Source organism: Myxine glutinosa, unplaced genomic scaffold (genome assembly GCF_964187855.1).
Source record: "Myxine glutinosa unplaced genomic scaffold, kmMyxGlut1.1 SCAFFOLD_3206, whole genome shotgun sequence".
Lineage (NCBI taxonomy): Eukaryota > Metazoa > Chordata > Myxini > Myxiniformes > Myxinidae > Myxine > Myxine glutinosa.
Genome location: NW_027619299.1, coordinates 15,124 through 30,741, shown reverse-complemented (window position 1 = coordinate 30,741; position 15,618 = coordinate 15,124). Strand labels below are relative to the sequence as shown.

At 42.1% G+C, this 15,618-nt stretch overlaps 1 long non-coding RNA gene across 1 annotated transcript; it reads right to left on the bottom strand.

The window, feature by feature from the left end:
- Positions 1-6,635: 6,635 nt before the first annotated feature.
- On the bottom strand, positions 6,636-14,419 carry LOC144889373 (uncharacterized). The gene is made up of 2 exons (XR_013621711.1): positions 14,295-14,419; positions 6,636-7,209 (listed from the first exon to the last, which is right to left on the bottom strand). It is a non-coding gene; the product is annotated as an uncharacterized LOC144889373 (long non-coding RNA).
- Between the last annotated feature and the right edge of the window lie 1,199 nt (positions 14,420-15,618).

Sequence of the window (15,618 nt, the reverse complement as noted above, 5' to 3'; positions counted from 1 at the left end):
CAAATGCCAACATTGATTTTCAGATTCTGCATGCTCTGATGATTCCAAAAATGTACAGGTTTGCTAATCCCAAAATTTTGAACGAAATTATATTTGTTAACATAGTGAACCTGACTAATAAGGCTGCAACATAACAAAATGTGAAAAAAGTGAAGGGGTCTGAATACTTTCTGAATGCACTGTATATCTGTACTGGACCCATTGCATGTCTAAATTAGCCACTCATGTGATATAAATCAGTTTATAAATGGTTCGGTGTTTTTAACATGAATAGTTGCCTCATGCCATTGGGGCGCCCAAGGGGAGGAGGTGGGGGTGCGATTCAGACTGTCTCGACTTCCCAGTGTAATGTTTATGGCAGTGTCATGTCTGGGTCACTGGCCAGGTACTGTCGGACTGTACAGTTCATGGAGAGACCACATTTAGGTCTTTGAAAGATTACAACCTCATGAGGAAGGGTCGTTGTGTCGTCACCCTTGCAATAAGGAACTGCTTTTTAACAGCCTGGTGTCTACTGGGTTACCTGCCAATAGCAATCAACCGTCGGATTTTCTTCCATACAATTCAGAACAGACTTTATGCCAGTGGAACAAAGACCAAAGGACCACCTCTCCTCATCCTCGAATACAGCACTGTTGACAGCGGTGCACAAAATGCTCGAAGCAGAATCACAATATTGGACATGGGAGGGAAATCAGAGCAAGTAGATCTGTATGGACAATGGCACAACATCTCACAGTGAGAGCTGGGTTGTCTGATTTGGTTAGGGACAAGATGTGTACAAATATTTATCGGTGTCTATGATAATCCGACATGTTTTTAAAGCAATTTCTGCCAATGTACACCTGTCTGTGATCGTTTGTAGACGGGCTAATTTGCACGCTCATTTCAGACAGCAATACTTTTTCTTTTGGCCAAGCAACTTCACTTTGGATTACGCTGACATCATGTCTGTTTATGGATCATTGTGCTGATCCTTTTATATTGAAAAGGTTAATATTCAACGAGAACATTAACTTTTTGAATTTAAGCACAAATAAAATCCACAAAACTTTCGTTGTTTAATTTTTTTTTGTTCGGAGTATATTTCCTCAAGTTATATAATTAACGATACATTGAATTGTATTTTGGGCTGGTAGGATGGCCGAGGCCCAGGAGGTACTCACACTTGCCTCAAGGCTGTCTAGCCTGGATTACATACATGTCAGGTTCTCCTCGTCAGGTTCTCCTTGTACAGCTGTGAGCATACCTCAATCAATGCCTTGTTGATTTCATACATTGTATATACATGGATTGAATGAGGTGGCAAAAGCCAAGCAATATCTAACAAATGGGAATACACTTGATGGCCTAATTTAACTTGCATCACAAACTATGAATAGACATATTGTCTTGGCTGCACTTTCGACAAATGTTTTGTCCTAATTTAAAAAGTACATTTTCAAATCGTTCTTGTTCAGGCGACGCAGCAGCAATCGCCGGATGTATGCGTAAACATGTAATTTTACATTGATAGGACTGGTGATTCTCATTTAAGGAAATAATGTTTTATGTTCTGCATCACAGTGCTTCACAGTAAGGAAAGTGGAAAGTTTATAGTCGAGTTATTCCTCTGCCTGATGTGAAGAGGATCTCATTCTAGTAGTCGGATATGTGAAGGGTGACAGCTAAGTGGAACTAATGTGGATGAATAGGTGAGCAGCTGGAGAGGTGATAAGTCCTGAGGTGAAGATGATTTCATAGATGAGGTCTGGAGAAGTGAGATAATCTCTAGGTTGAGATGATTTAATAGATGATGATCTGGAGATGGGGAGACAGGCCCTAGCTTGAGCTGACGATTTAGGAGAGGAAGATCTGTAGAGGGGAAACAGTCACTACATGGAATTATTTAGTAGATTAAGATCTGGAACAAGGAGACAATCCTAATATGAAATGATTTCGTGGATGAAGATCTGGAACAAGAAGACAGTCCCTAAATGGAGATCCTTTAATAGACGAAGAGCTGGAGAGGGGAGACAATTCTGATGTGGAGATGATTTCGTAGATGAGGATCTAGAGAGGGGCGTCTCCTAATGTGGAGATGATTTTGTAGATGAGGATCTAGCGAGTGGAGACCATCCTAATGTGGAGATGATTTAATAGATGAAGATCTCGAGAGGGGAGACAATCCTAATGTGGAGATGATTTCGTAGATGAGGATCTAGAGAGGGGAGACAATCCTAATGCGGACATGATTTAGAAGATGAGGATCTGGAGAGGAGGGACAATCCTAATGTGGAAATGATTCAGTAGATGAGGCTCTGGAGAAGGGAGACAATCCTAATGTGGGGCTGATTTAGGAGATGATGATCTGGAGAGGGGAGACAACCCTAATGTGGAGATGATTTAGGAGATGACGATCTGGAGAGGGGAGACAATTCTAATGTGGAGATGATTTAGTAGATGAAGATCTCGAGAGGGGAGACAATCCTAATGTGGAGATGATTTCATATATGAGGATCTAGAGAGGGGAGACCATCCTAATGTGGAGATGATTTAGTAGATGAGGATCTGGAGAGGAGAGACAATCCTAATGTTGAGATGATTTAGTGGATAAAGATGTGGAGAGCGGAGCCAATCCTAATGTTGAGATGATTTCATAGATGAAGATCTGGGGAGGGGAGAAAATCCTAATGTTGAGATGATTTAGTAGATGAGGATTTCTAGAGGGGAGACAATCCACATGTGGAAATGATTCAGTAGATGCGGATCTGGAGAGGGAGATAATCCTAATGTGGAGATGATTTCGTAGATGAGGATCTGGAGAGTGGAGACAATCCTATTGTGGAGATGATTTAGTAGATGAGGATCTGGAGAGGGGAGACAATCCTAATGTAGAGATGATTTAGTAGATGAGGATCTGGAGAGTGGAGACAATCCTAATGTGGAGATGATTTCCTAGATGAGGATCTGGAGAGGGGAGACAATCTCTGTGTGGAGATTATTTTGTAGATGAGGATCTAGAAAGAGGAGACAATCCTAATGTGGAGATGATTTAGTAGATGACGATCTGGAGAGGGGAGAAAATCTTAATGTTGAGATGATTTAGTGGATAAAGATGTGGAGAGTGGAGACAATCCAAATAAGGCCAATGTGAAGTTTAATTAGTAGATGAGGATCTGGAGAGGGGAGACCATCCTAATGTGAATCCCCATTTGGGGGGATGATTTCGTATATGTGGATCTGGAGAGGGGAGACAATCCTAATGTGAAAATGATTTAGTAGATGATGGTCTGGAGAGGGAAGACAATCCTAATGTGGAAATGATTTAGTGGATGAGGGACTGGAGAGGGGAGACAATCCTAATGTGGAAATGATTTAGTAGATGAGGGTCTGGAGAGGGGAGACAATCCTAATGTCGAAATGATATAGTAGATGAGGGCCTGGAGAGGGGAGATAATCCTAATGTGGAAATTATTTAGTGAATGAGGATCTGGAGATGGGAGACAGTGCCTATATGGAGATAATTTAATAGATGGGAGGCTCTGGAGGTGAGATGTAAGGATGCAACGTGAAACGGGAGATAGCACCAGCAGGTGAGATGTACCAGGTGAGATAAGATGAGGTGAGATGTAAGGTGAAAGGGGAGATAGCACTACCAGAACAATATCCACTTATCCTGAGTCAGTCAATCACACAGATGATACCAATATCTCCTCCAACATCAGTATTTTACTGAAGCTTGTGGGTAGAACACTTGTGACCACAGATGAATGTGTGAATGCTAAAGGAGTCACAAGCACTCTCAAAAGACAACAGTGAACAACTTTCTAAGGGATCACACCTTAGAAAATGGTTCGGAGAAAGTTGGTCTGCACTTGCAAATATATACATCCATTATGACATGGATGACAATCGAATGAAACCATGGTTACCTTCGCCCCCCCCCCCCCTGGCCCTGCCTTGTTTCGCTATCTATTTTAACGCCCCTACGATTAATGAATTACAACGCACTTCCACATGCCTACCTTTAACAGCCACCGATGCACAGATTTGATGAAGACGCATGATGAAGCGCGGTGCGTAAATTCCCATTGCGGTGATAGCTCTGCCTTGCTGCCCGCCGGGATGTCGCGGGCTGAACACTAAGACGCTTTCTGCTTCCTACTTTCTCGACCAGTCGTGAATATATAAATGTTGCCGGTCTGACACGATCTTCCTAATACTGTATACTCATGGCCGTTGGTTAAATGCACCTTTTCTGTGATTTTTTTTTTTTACTCCTGCTCTTTATTCTCCCCGAACGTTGTCTTTAAATAATCTTCTCCCACAAACTGCCTTTCGCACCGTGCAGCAGCGGAAACATCTTACCGTTTCAAGGTGAGAGCAAGCGAGGCAGCCGCGTCCACACGCCCGTCTTTTCCGCTCAACACCATTTACCCCGCTGTAACGTCGCGGGCCACGGGGTCCGTCCAACGCGCACGGCTCATGGATGCGTGTCCCACGCCAGCATCACTCCGAGATCATCCTCCCCACCTCGGTCCTCAGATCCCCTCCTCTCTCTCCCCCCTCTTTTTTTTTTTTTTGTTACTGAAGTTTCTCTCCTGTCTTTTTATCCTTTTATATTATGTTGATCGTATTTGGCGATTCTCCGCCATACGCACCTAAGCGCGCGCGCTTGAGCGCGTTTGCTCGATCCGTGACGTAAACCCTTTCGGTCACGATGGGCTTTGGAGAGTGCGACTGCGAGAGGGAAAAAGAGGAGCGAGCGGGAGGGGTTTTCACAGTCTGGGAGTGGATGAGACATAGGCACGGAAAAATGGGAATTATTCATGAATAATCTCGTCAAATTATTCATGAAAATAGTATATATTTATATGCATATACATGTGTGTGCATATAATTTCAATAACCTATTTTTGGAAAATAACGTCTCGTATGAAACTGAGCGGAAACAGATAAATAGTGATGTTGGGGAGTGTGAATGAAATATCAGACAAAGCACAGAAATGGCAGAATGACAGTGAAACACAAAACAGCTCGGCAGAAACGGACACATTCGCTGATTTAATGAGTGCCTCTCCAGGGACGATGGGAGGCTGGCTCCGCAGTCTCTGGTTCTGTTCATCGATTGGTTTTACTTCGGGAAAGGACGCGGGGGGAGGAAAAGAGCAGAATTGCTTTCCTAACCTCGAATGTCTTAACATTTCGACGTTATTGGCCAAAATACGCGTCTTTACAAGAACACTCGTGGTTGAAATACGAAGCTCGAATGAGATTTCGGTCGATTCAGTACGTCCTATATGTTAGTCCGAGATGTCATGGAAGGGTTGTGTTGGGAGGGGCTGTGGCATAAATCTGGGCCGCTTACGATCGTTTTTGTCTCAAATCAAAACACGTGGTGCAGGTGTATCCGCGCCATTTTGATACATCGCCATTTTGATATACCCTTGCTCTCTATAGATTTCTACATATCCCAGTTCCCTTATTTTATGTTTCCCACTGTTGACCTCTTTTCCATACACAATCCCACCACATCTCCACTACATCCTCCCTCGGCCCTCATAAACATCCCTCACGAACACCCACACCCCTCAAGCCTGCGCACAGGCCTGCAATGCAAAGCACATGCAGAAAGAAGCCTTGGATCATGGCGCGTCGTAATGTGGAACTTCTATTTTTTTTTTTTAATCGCTTCTGAATCTGTCTTTTGAATTGGTCGTCTTCTTCCTGATTCGTTGAAGTTGAGGTTTTTCCTTCAGAATTTTTTTTGCCATTTCAACGTAATTATGGTATGGACGAGTTTGAAAGTCCATTCGTTACGCAGACCAAATGCACCGAAATGGCCAAGCGCGTAAAGTCCCATCTCTTTAAGCCGGGTGTTAGCTTAGCGGTTAAGGTGGCTGGGTTGAGATCTCAGGGCCCTGAGTTCAAGCCCATGTCATGCAGTTGAACTAACACCAAGTGGGTTGACTCAGCCAGTCATCCTTCTGAGGTCGGCAAAACGAGTACCAGATTACTGGGATGAATGAGCCATTCGAGTGTCCTGCGTCGGAATGGCAACCCGTCCAGGATTGTGCCTAATAGACTTGAAACTGCTTCAGCAGCACTAGGCATCTGAAAATGCAAAAATGAGTTAATGTCTAACTCTAATTTTCAAACCCACAGAGCAAGAGGATTGGCATGGGTCTACGTTGATTGAGATATACCCACATTTGCATGAACCACTATACGCAAAGGGGGGGGGGGGGGGCAAATGTTTTACATAATCACCTGGACCAGGTATCGTGGCTTCCTCCTTAAAACAAGTGTGAGAAAACATTTTCCGCTTTTGGAAGTCGTCTTATTCTAGGAAACTGGCCCATCTCCTCACCTCCTTCCACCACATGATTGCCATATGTAAAGTAGTCCGAATATTATGATGGAATTGAGTTCCCTAAATACAGATCTATTCATGAAATCATGGCCGGTTTTCCGGACAAACAAATTGCAAATATTATTTTCCATCCAGACAGTTGTCGGTGGATATTCTTCATGTCCATCGAGCTTCCTTTTCAATCTTAACCCTTTCGCATAAGATTCCGATGAATAATCTATTTCTCACCGAAACACACCGTCCGACAAAGTATTTCCATAAAAGACCATCCATCAGCGAGTGTCTTTACATGAATAAATCTTTAATCCATGCCAAAATATAAACTTGGGTGCTTACTATGTTTTTTACGTTACCGTAACCCTTTAGAAAATGTATCGTGTATAAAATCTGGCATTAAGCCCTTTTTAATTACCATTAATACTGCGCTTTAAAATGGGAAAAGAAAAAGAGCAGAGCAGTCATCCTACAGCACTATATGACAATGATGCATAAATACACAATAGATAACAAAAAGTATGGTGAGATAATGGGATGTGATGCAAAAGGACATTAGGAAATGTACACTGGACATTTGTGCTGGGTGCAACATAGTGCTAAAACAATACTAGGCAGGGAAAGCAATGTTTGGAGATATAAATGATGCTTTCAAAAGGAATCTATGGATAGGGATTAGCGAATAGTGCGAGGCCTGGAAAAGGTTGGGAAGATGCTGCAGCCATATTGGCAACAGAGCTGCATTGTTCAGGGATTTCTTGAAGATGTGCAGGACTATCTCGGTCTCTGCGATTTTCTCCACTGCCTTATCCTCATCTCTTTCCACATCACCACCACTGCTGTCTGATTTCATTTTTGTCCTGTAATCCAAGCAAAAAAAAAAATGTAAATAAGAAAACGAGACTAAATATTCAGGAATCAGAGATTTGATCATGCGACCTTATCAAACGATTGATGCTGGGAAACTATCTCGTAACCCAAGTTCTCCGATCAATGTCGAGCTAAACTTAAACAACTACGAAGATGATCTCGTAAGATATTGCTTTGGGAACAATAAGCATGACGTTCATGTTTATGGTATTTCTTTCAACATTAGGTTTCCAATAAAAGCCACGGTGATAGATATATGTGCCTGTGTGTGTGTTAGATATATGTGTGTGTGTGTGTGTTAGATATATGTGTGTGTGTGTGTGTGTGTGTGTGTGTGTGTGTGTGTGTGTGTGTGTGTGTATATATATATATATACAGACTTGGCATTTAATAAGGATTATTTTTTTTGTGGGGGTGAACTTACTCTTCAAGATGTCTTGGAACCAAAAGTTCATTGGAATTATGTTGAAATTATTCTAGATTTTGTTAAAGTGACCTTGAAAAGAAATAAAAAACACATTTGACATTTCGAAACAAATAAATTGATCCTTGAAAGTGATGTAAACTGATATCGAACTCAATTCATGGACAGTACTGTGTTAAACCTCTGTACGTTTTCCAGAAGTATCTCTTTATTTTGCACATCAGCCAACAATTTTTTTAACAAAAACAAAAGTTAAATTACGAATGGGATTACGGACAGTAAAATTACAGTTCAGTACTTCGTGTAACCCCCACAAGCATTCAGGAGAGCACGTACACATTGAGGCATGCTGTTCACGAGATTTGCCACGGTTTGGACAGGAATCGCTTGCCACACAGTGACAATAGCCTGCTGCAATTCACGCACAGAGGTCGGCTGCTGGTCCAAGTGGTCGATTTGACGCGTTAATTCTGCCCACAAATTCTCTATCGGATTCATATCCGGGGACATGGCAGGCCACTCCATATGCTCTACACCACGGTCAGCTAGAAAGTGTTGGAACATGCGAGCATGATGAGGCCGTGCATTGTCATCTTGGAAGACAAAGTTTCCTCGAAAGGCTGCACGAGCAAATGGAAGCAATGCTTCTTCCAGAATGGCCCTGTACTTGAACTGGTTCAGGTTTCCATTCAGAACAACCAGGTCAGTTTTGCCCCCTGCATGAAAAGCAGCCCAAACGGTCACCCCACCATCTCCAGCTTGGACTCTTGGCACTATACAATCTTTGTTGTAGGCTTCATGCACTTGTCTGCGCACTCGGACGCGGCTATATTGACGATAGACCAGAAATCTAGACTCGTCACTGAAGATCACATGATTCCAGTGTCCTGGCTGCCATTGACGGTGCTCTCTGGCCCACTGCAATCGGCGCTGGTGGTGTTGTCTGGTCAGGCGTGGCTTTCTCAAGGGATGCCTGGCAAGATAGCCTGCTTGAACCAGCCGTTGGTTGACTAGCCTTCTGGATACAGGCACATTTGTCAGTTGCTGCCACTCAGCCCTAAGCCGATTAGCTGACTTGGTACGGCCATTGCGGACTAACCGGTGCAGCTGGCGATCATCCCTCCTTGTGGTTCTGCGGGGACGTCCTGGCCTCGGTATTGGAGTAGGGACACCCCTCTGAGCATTTCGTTTCAGGATCTTTGACAACTGACCTTGAGTGATGCCATACTGCCGAGCAATAGCACGCTGTTTCATGCCGTAATTTCGTAAAGCCACCACTAAATGACAAACAGCATTGTCGAGTTGACGGACCATCTCCAGGGGAAGCGGCAATAACTTTTGTAGTCGTGCAGCAGTTGTTTTCCACTAATACAGAATGCAACAACCCTTATATACCCGATTTTGAAGCCAATCACCAAATGCCCCTGTCCATACATTTTGCCACGCCACCTGTGATATAATCCTTTTGTTGACTTCTTGCTGCGACAGACAATCAGTGACATGGTTCTTTTAACAAATAAATCACCAAAGTGTGAAAGAAACTCACCAGATTGATATACTGCGTTAAGAAAGTAAACCCGTCAAGAAAAAAAAAAATTCCATATTAAATGCCAAGTCTGTATATATATATGTCTATATATATATATATACGTATATATGTATATATATATATATAAATAAATTTGACATATATCTATCAAATGAAATAAAAAAAAGAAATAAAAAAGAAAAAAAAGAAAATCGATTATATATCTATCAAATGAAATAAAAACATATGAAAATGAAATTAATAAAATAAAATAAAAAAATACATAAGTAAATTATATATCAGAGAGATATATATGAATCGGCCTGCCAGAGAGTATCAATCATGTGTGTGGGAACATTGCATGCTCAATCAGTCACCCAGATAGCTCAGATGGCGGAGCACTGGTATGGTTTTCCAGAGGACCTGGGTTTGATTTCTGGACACAACATAAAGGGAACAGCAGGAGAAAGGGGAAATGCCAACAGCAGGGCATTTTGGATGGGGGATGACTCGAGATGGTGATGAACAGCTGTCTTGAAGACCTGGAGGGAAGAATGAGATTGAAGAGAGTAGGTAAGGTAGTTCCACAGGTGGGGAATAACGGAATAAATGAGTGATGATCAGTGATTCTAAATTTAGGCAGTTTCACTTGGAGGGGGTTGCTGGTGGACAGCGTGCGTCCTGCAGATACCTGAGGGAGACAAAGCACGGAGAGGGCAGAGGGTGCAAGTCTTGACAAGGCACCACCAGGTTTTGGAGAGAGACAATTTGAAAGCTCATTCTTGAGATTGGACAGATGTTGTTTTCTGGCTCTCTCGAGAGTAGACACACATTTGTTTCGAGCTTTGTGGAATGATCTGAGGTTGTCTTCAGTTGAATTTGCCTTCCAGGAGGAGAATGTTTTATTTAAGTTTATTGTTTTGGCAATATGGAGAAGGAGGGACGACAGCCCTGCTTAAAGATTAGTTATAAGATATAGACTTAGTTATAAGAATCACTAATGTCTTAATTTTTTTCAGAATTCAACACTTATTTAGTGTATGGGATCTGATCCTTAAATCTGAATCCAGATTTCCATCATATACTTTAATTAGTCCGTGAGAGTAGATAGTGTTTCCAAGGCAAGGCACATTTGAATTGGCCGAAACAAATAGATATGGGCAATAGATATGCATAGCGTATATACAGTGAGATGTTTGTTTTCCCTAACTGCTTGTAGCTGTTGTTTATGCAAGTTTTGTTATGACTTCCTGTGGTGGTTGGGTGCTGTATTCGCATTCTTGAACTTCCGCCTTCTTCCCGCCATACTGTTTTGCCCACGACGAGCAAATGAACTGATCGGTTCCATTTTCGATGTTTTCTCTTTAATACCCGACCCTTGGATAGAGGTAAGCTGAATCTCAATTTATTGTTGAACCTCTTGAAGTAACATTAGGTTGTGTGGTTGTAACATTATGAAGTAACATTATGAAGTAACATTATGAAGTAACATAACACACAATACAATAACAATACAAGTTATTGTATTGTGTGGATGCAAATTGTATCATAGTAGGTTTTGTGTAAATCATACAGCAAGTTTGTTATGCCGCAATAATTAACGGCATGTACTGAATGGCTGTATTTTTCCTTATCAGTTTTTACGTGAATTAAAGACGCTTTTGAAACCAAGACAAGTCTCGTGACCTCTGAGGATTATAGACATAAAATTAAAAAAAACACCTTTCGAGGCCATTTTTCCCCGCAAAGCGGGGGTTGGCCTTTTTCGGGAACCGTGGTTGTTGTTGTTTTTCGGTCCCCTTTTTGAAGCAATGTTTTACGGCCGGATGCCCTTCCTGACGCCAACCCTTTTTGCCGCCTTTAACGACAAACAGGGAATTACCAGTGAACTGGTACTCAATTAGCCGACCTCGGAAGGATGACAGGCTGAGTCAACCCCCCCCCCCTGGCGTTAATTCAGCGATCGACCGGGATTCGAACCCAGGATCCTAGGATCCTAAGCCGGCACCCTAGCCGCTAGCCCAACACCAAGGATTATAGACATAAAGTGTGATAACTGCCACACTGCTGTTTTGTACTCCCCTATTAAAACCTCTGGCTGTATACTTTTAATGTTCTTTTCTTCTCTTTACACGTCTTTACAAAGCACACCCGAGAGCTTTGCAGCTCAAGCCATGAGAATGTGCAGGTATGGCAAATCCGCATTAAAATAGCCAGCCATTAGCCTCACAGCTGGGGCTGATATAGTAGGCAAGTCTTCATTGGAGAAGTTTACAGTTAACGTCAAGACGGGGGCATGTTTGGCCTGCCATGGGGCTTATCAGTTTATCTCGGTTAACGGCTGTTTGGAAAAAGAGGGAGTGATATGGAGGTCTGTTGGCGATGCAACTGGCAGGGAGATATGGTTTACCATTACAGCTGTACTGGAACAGAGAGGTAAAAGCCGAGAGAGAAAGACAGCCGTTTGGAGGAATGGCAGGAGGAACAAGAGTGCATGGATCTCTGGATGTGCAGGGCTGAGAGGAGCAGAGCTGTGAACATTTAATCCCCAGAGTCAAGTGAGCTTTAAGGAAGTCACAATTATGGAGCTTGATGGCTTTTATGGTGGGTTGCACCAGAGAGCTGCCGATAACTGTGTCCAGATTCGTACCCAGCTTGCCTCTGGGGTTTGAAATTGACCTCTCTGTATTGTTGTTATTCATATTCCCTGTGTTCTTGTCGAATGAATGAATGGGCCCTAAGATAAGAACTGTTAAGAAATCTGTGTGGGGATCATGTTGTGGGTAAATTGGGGTAATATTGTTTGTTACCCTCACCAGAGGAGAGGGTATTGCATTTGAGTCCATTTGTTTGTTTTTCTGTTTATTTGTCTGTCTGTTTGTCCGCACAGAATAAATATGATTTTCTCTGCAACTGTTGGTCTGATTGGCAGGAATTTTTCATCATTGGTGCAACTCCTCCTGTATAATATTTGAATGATAATTATGATGTCATAGGTCACATGGTACCTGTGCCATCTTGGAAAAAAAAACAAAAAAATCGCAACAGTATATCTCCAAAAGCGCTGCATAGAAGAAATTGAGACATGGCTCATTGTAAAGAACTCTCCATGGGTTATGGGGACAGGTGGTGGATGGCCATGCAGGCAGCAGGAACATATTTCTAGTAATGGCTGCATGGCCTTGATGCTAGGCAAGAGGACTCTCTTATGGAGCACAATGTCTAGGTTCACCCATCTAGTACAGACACTGCCCAGAGAAGGAAATGGCAAACCACTTCCACACATGCCAATAATACAATCATGATCATATGTTACCAGACGGTCAAAATAATGCTATGTTACCAGACGATGAGCCCCCAAGGTGTGAAAGTACCCAAATGGATACTGGGCAAGAGCAAAATGCTTTGATGAGTAGGACTGGCTGATATGACAGTAATGGATGAAACCCACAAGGAAATCCAGTGACCTAGTACTGCAGTCACGACCACTGAAAGTGGAACCTCTCAAACGTTCACAATGGATCATGGAATGTTAGGTCAATTCATTAGTGAAAGTTTGATGTAATAAAATGGAATATGGAGAGGACAAGAAGTAAAATTTTGGGTGATATGATAAGTGAACAAACCTGTAAAAGCAATGGAGTGGCAGTGATTTGCAATGAGAGGATGGCATGGCCAGTACTGGGATACAACCCAGTCAATGACAGGTTAATATCAGTGAGGATGAAAAGACATCCAGTGAACCCCAACATCATTCAGATTTTGCAGCAGTTGAAGAAAATGTGGAGGAGTTTGATGGAAAGTTGCAGGAACTGGTATAACCGGTGCCTAAAGGAGGTGTTTTAATTATTATGGGAGACTGTAATGCAAAAACTGGATGAGCAGGAGCACCAGGGATTGCAGGAAAACATGGACTTGGTATCCAAAATGAGCCAGGGGAGTGAATGATAGAGAGAATGATGTGTGGAGAATGAGCTCATAATTGCAAGCACATGGTTCAAACAACCCAAGTGTAGATTGGACACATGGACTTCACCCGATGGGAAAACATAGAAATCAGATTGACTACATTCTAATCAATAAAATATGGAGAAGTGCTGTGCAATCTGCGAATACTCTGCGAGGCGCAGACTGTGGGACAGATCATAAACGACCTTTGGCAAAGCTACGACTCAAATTGAGAAAGGTGAAAAAAACCCAAAAAACTGCAGATCAGATATGACCTTGAAAACGTATCTAAGCCATTTGCAAGGAAGGTAAAAAAAGCGTTTTGCAGAGCCGGACTTGTGGCATTATGGCAAGACAAATTGTGGCAAGAGGTTGAAGACATTGTCAAAGAAAAGGCCACAAACAACATCCCAAAAGCAAGCAGAAAGAAAAAGGCGAAATGCCCGTCAGAAAAGGCAATAAATATTGCACACAGAAGAAGATATGAAAACTCAAGGTGCACCAAGAGAGGACATTGAGTATCTAAATGGAGATTTCCAAAGAAAAGCTAGGAAAGACAAAGATGACTATTTCAAAGAGGCGTTCATGGAGATAGACATTGACAACAGAGTGGGAAAAACAAGAGCTGTTTTTAAAAAGAGCAGAGAGATCATAGGAAAGTTTAGGTATCGGATTGGGGTCCTTAAGAATATAATAGGAAAATAACTGACAGAAGAAACAAAGGTGAAAGAAAGATGGAAGGCCTATGCCAAAACACGATACCAACGAGAGCAATATGATGGAAACCTTCAAAGAAAGAGAATATGAGCAACAACTAATAATGATAGAATGTATATAATGCCCTGAAAGAGCTTGCAGGCAAATGTAAAAACACCAGGTGCTGATAAAATTCCAATACAACTCTTTGAAGTAGTTGGCGGAGGCAAACAAAATTTTAACAGCTATCTGTACACAGATCTGCGTCAGGATTGTTCCTGGATTGCTCCTACCCCTTGAAAAAGCAGGTTTCAGAAGAGGAAGAGGTAGTAAATATCAAATAGCAAATCTGAGGTGAATTTAAACCTAAAAAAAACCTAAAATATTGTCAACTGAGAAATCAATTTAATCAGGACGATTAAACATTTATGAACTACCAAATATAGAACAACCACCTTTACCCATTCATATCTTCTTACCAGATATGGTCCTGGAAAAGACGCAACCATTTGTCACTGACGAGATGTGGATGCATTGTCCAGTGATTCACCAAACAGGAAGCTGAACCCTAGAAATGATAACAACCAATATTATTGAAGGAGTAGTGAGGTCTGCAGGAATCATGGAATCGTGAGTGGAATAATGTATGCACAATAAGTCAACCGCAAAATTGCAGCAAAGTTTGTAAAACACAAATTAGTTGAATTAATTATTAATATTTAGTTTAAATCAGTATAGTTTAATTAGTTTTATTGTTTTATTGCACATTATTAATTTTATTGAGAAAATTGCACATTTTAATATTGGTCTGAAATACAGTATATTACTTTTTTTGTATACAAGATCGAGGCTCGTGTAAGAGCTAACATTAATCACAAAAAGGCAAACTGACACATAAAACATAAGATAAAGGGAGCGGGAGACAAGATGGGGAGAGAGAGGGAAGCACACAAGTACAACATTTGAGAGCAGGGACATCGGGAGATCTGTGGGAGGGAGAGGGCTTGGGGGGATGGGGCATGGGAAAGGGGGGGGGGGGTGGGAGGGGTATAAAACACACGGACACTGCTAGGACTTCCAGGAAAGAAGTCGGGATTTCAAAAAAGTGGATCTGGGGTGAATTAGCGGGGGTAGAAAAGATCAAGGTTTTGGATGGGAGAAGACAAGAGATGGTGGTGAACAGCTGTTTTAAAGACCTGGAGGGAGGAGTGCGATTGAAGAGAGTGAGGGAGTTTGTTCCAGAGGCGGGAGAAAAGAGGAATAAAAGAGGGGTGCTTAAGCATGTTTAGCTGTTTGATTGAAATTATATTGAGAATGGAAAAGGCACATTATATTATTCTCATTCTTATTTCATCAAGTACAATGGCAGAGTGAAGTGGACACAAACTATAAAGACAATAAATAAATTGAGGATGAGGATAGCGTTATTGTCAGACATCTGAAATACATATCTAGTCTTTCTACAAATTCTTCTGTACAAAGCGATAATAACTGCTCAGGCTTGAGTATATCGAGTCATGTCGCATCGCAATATTCGGTGGATGAGCAATACAACACACGGTGTAAAAATAATGCACTGCATGAAAGTGACTCAACCATACTTGCCACAAAAGATCACCATTGCTCTTTCTTCAATCTAGCAAGCTATTCCTTCCTGTATGTGCTGGTGACTGCTCAAGTGTAGCATGTGACAAATACATCAGATAGCATTCCCTCAGAGTGCAGAACTATATCCAATAACTCATAAACCTACAGGAACCAGCGGGAGATCTGTGGGAGGGACATAACTCATTGTCCCACTGC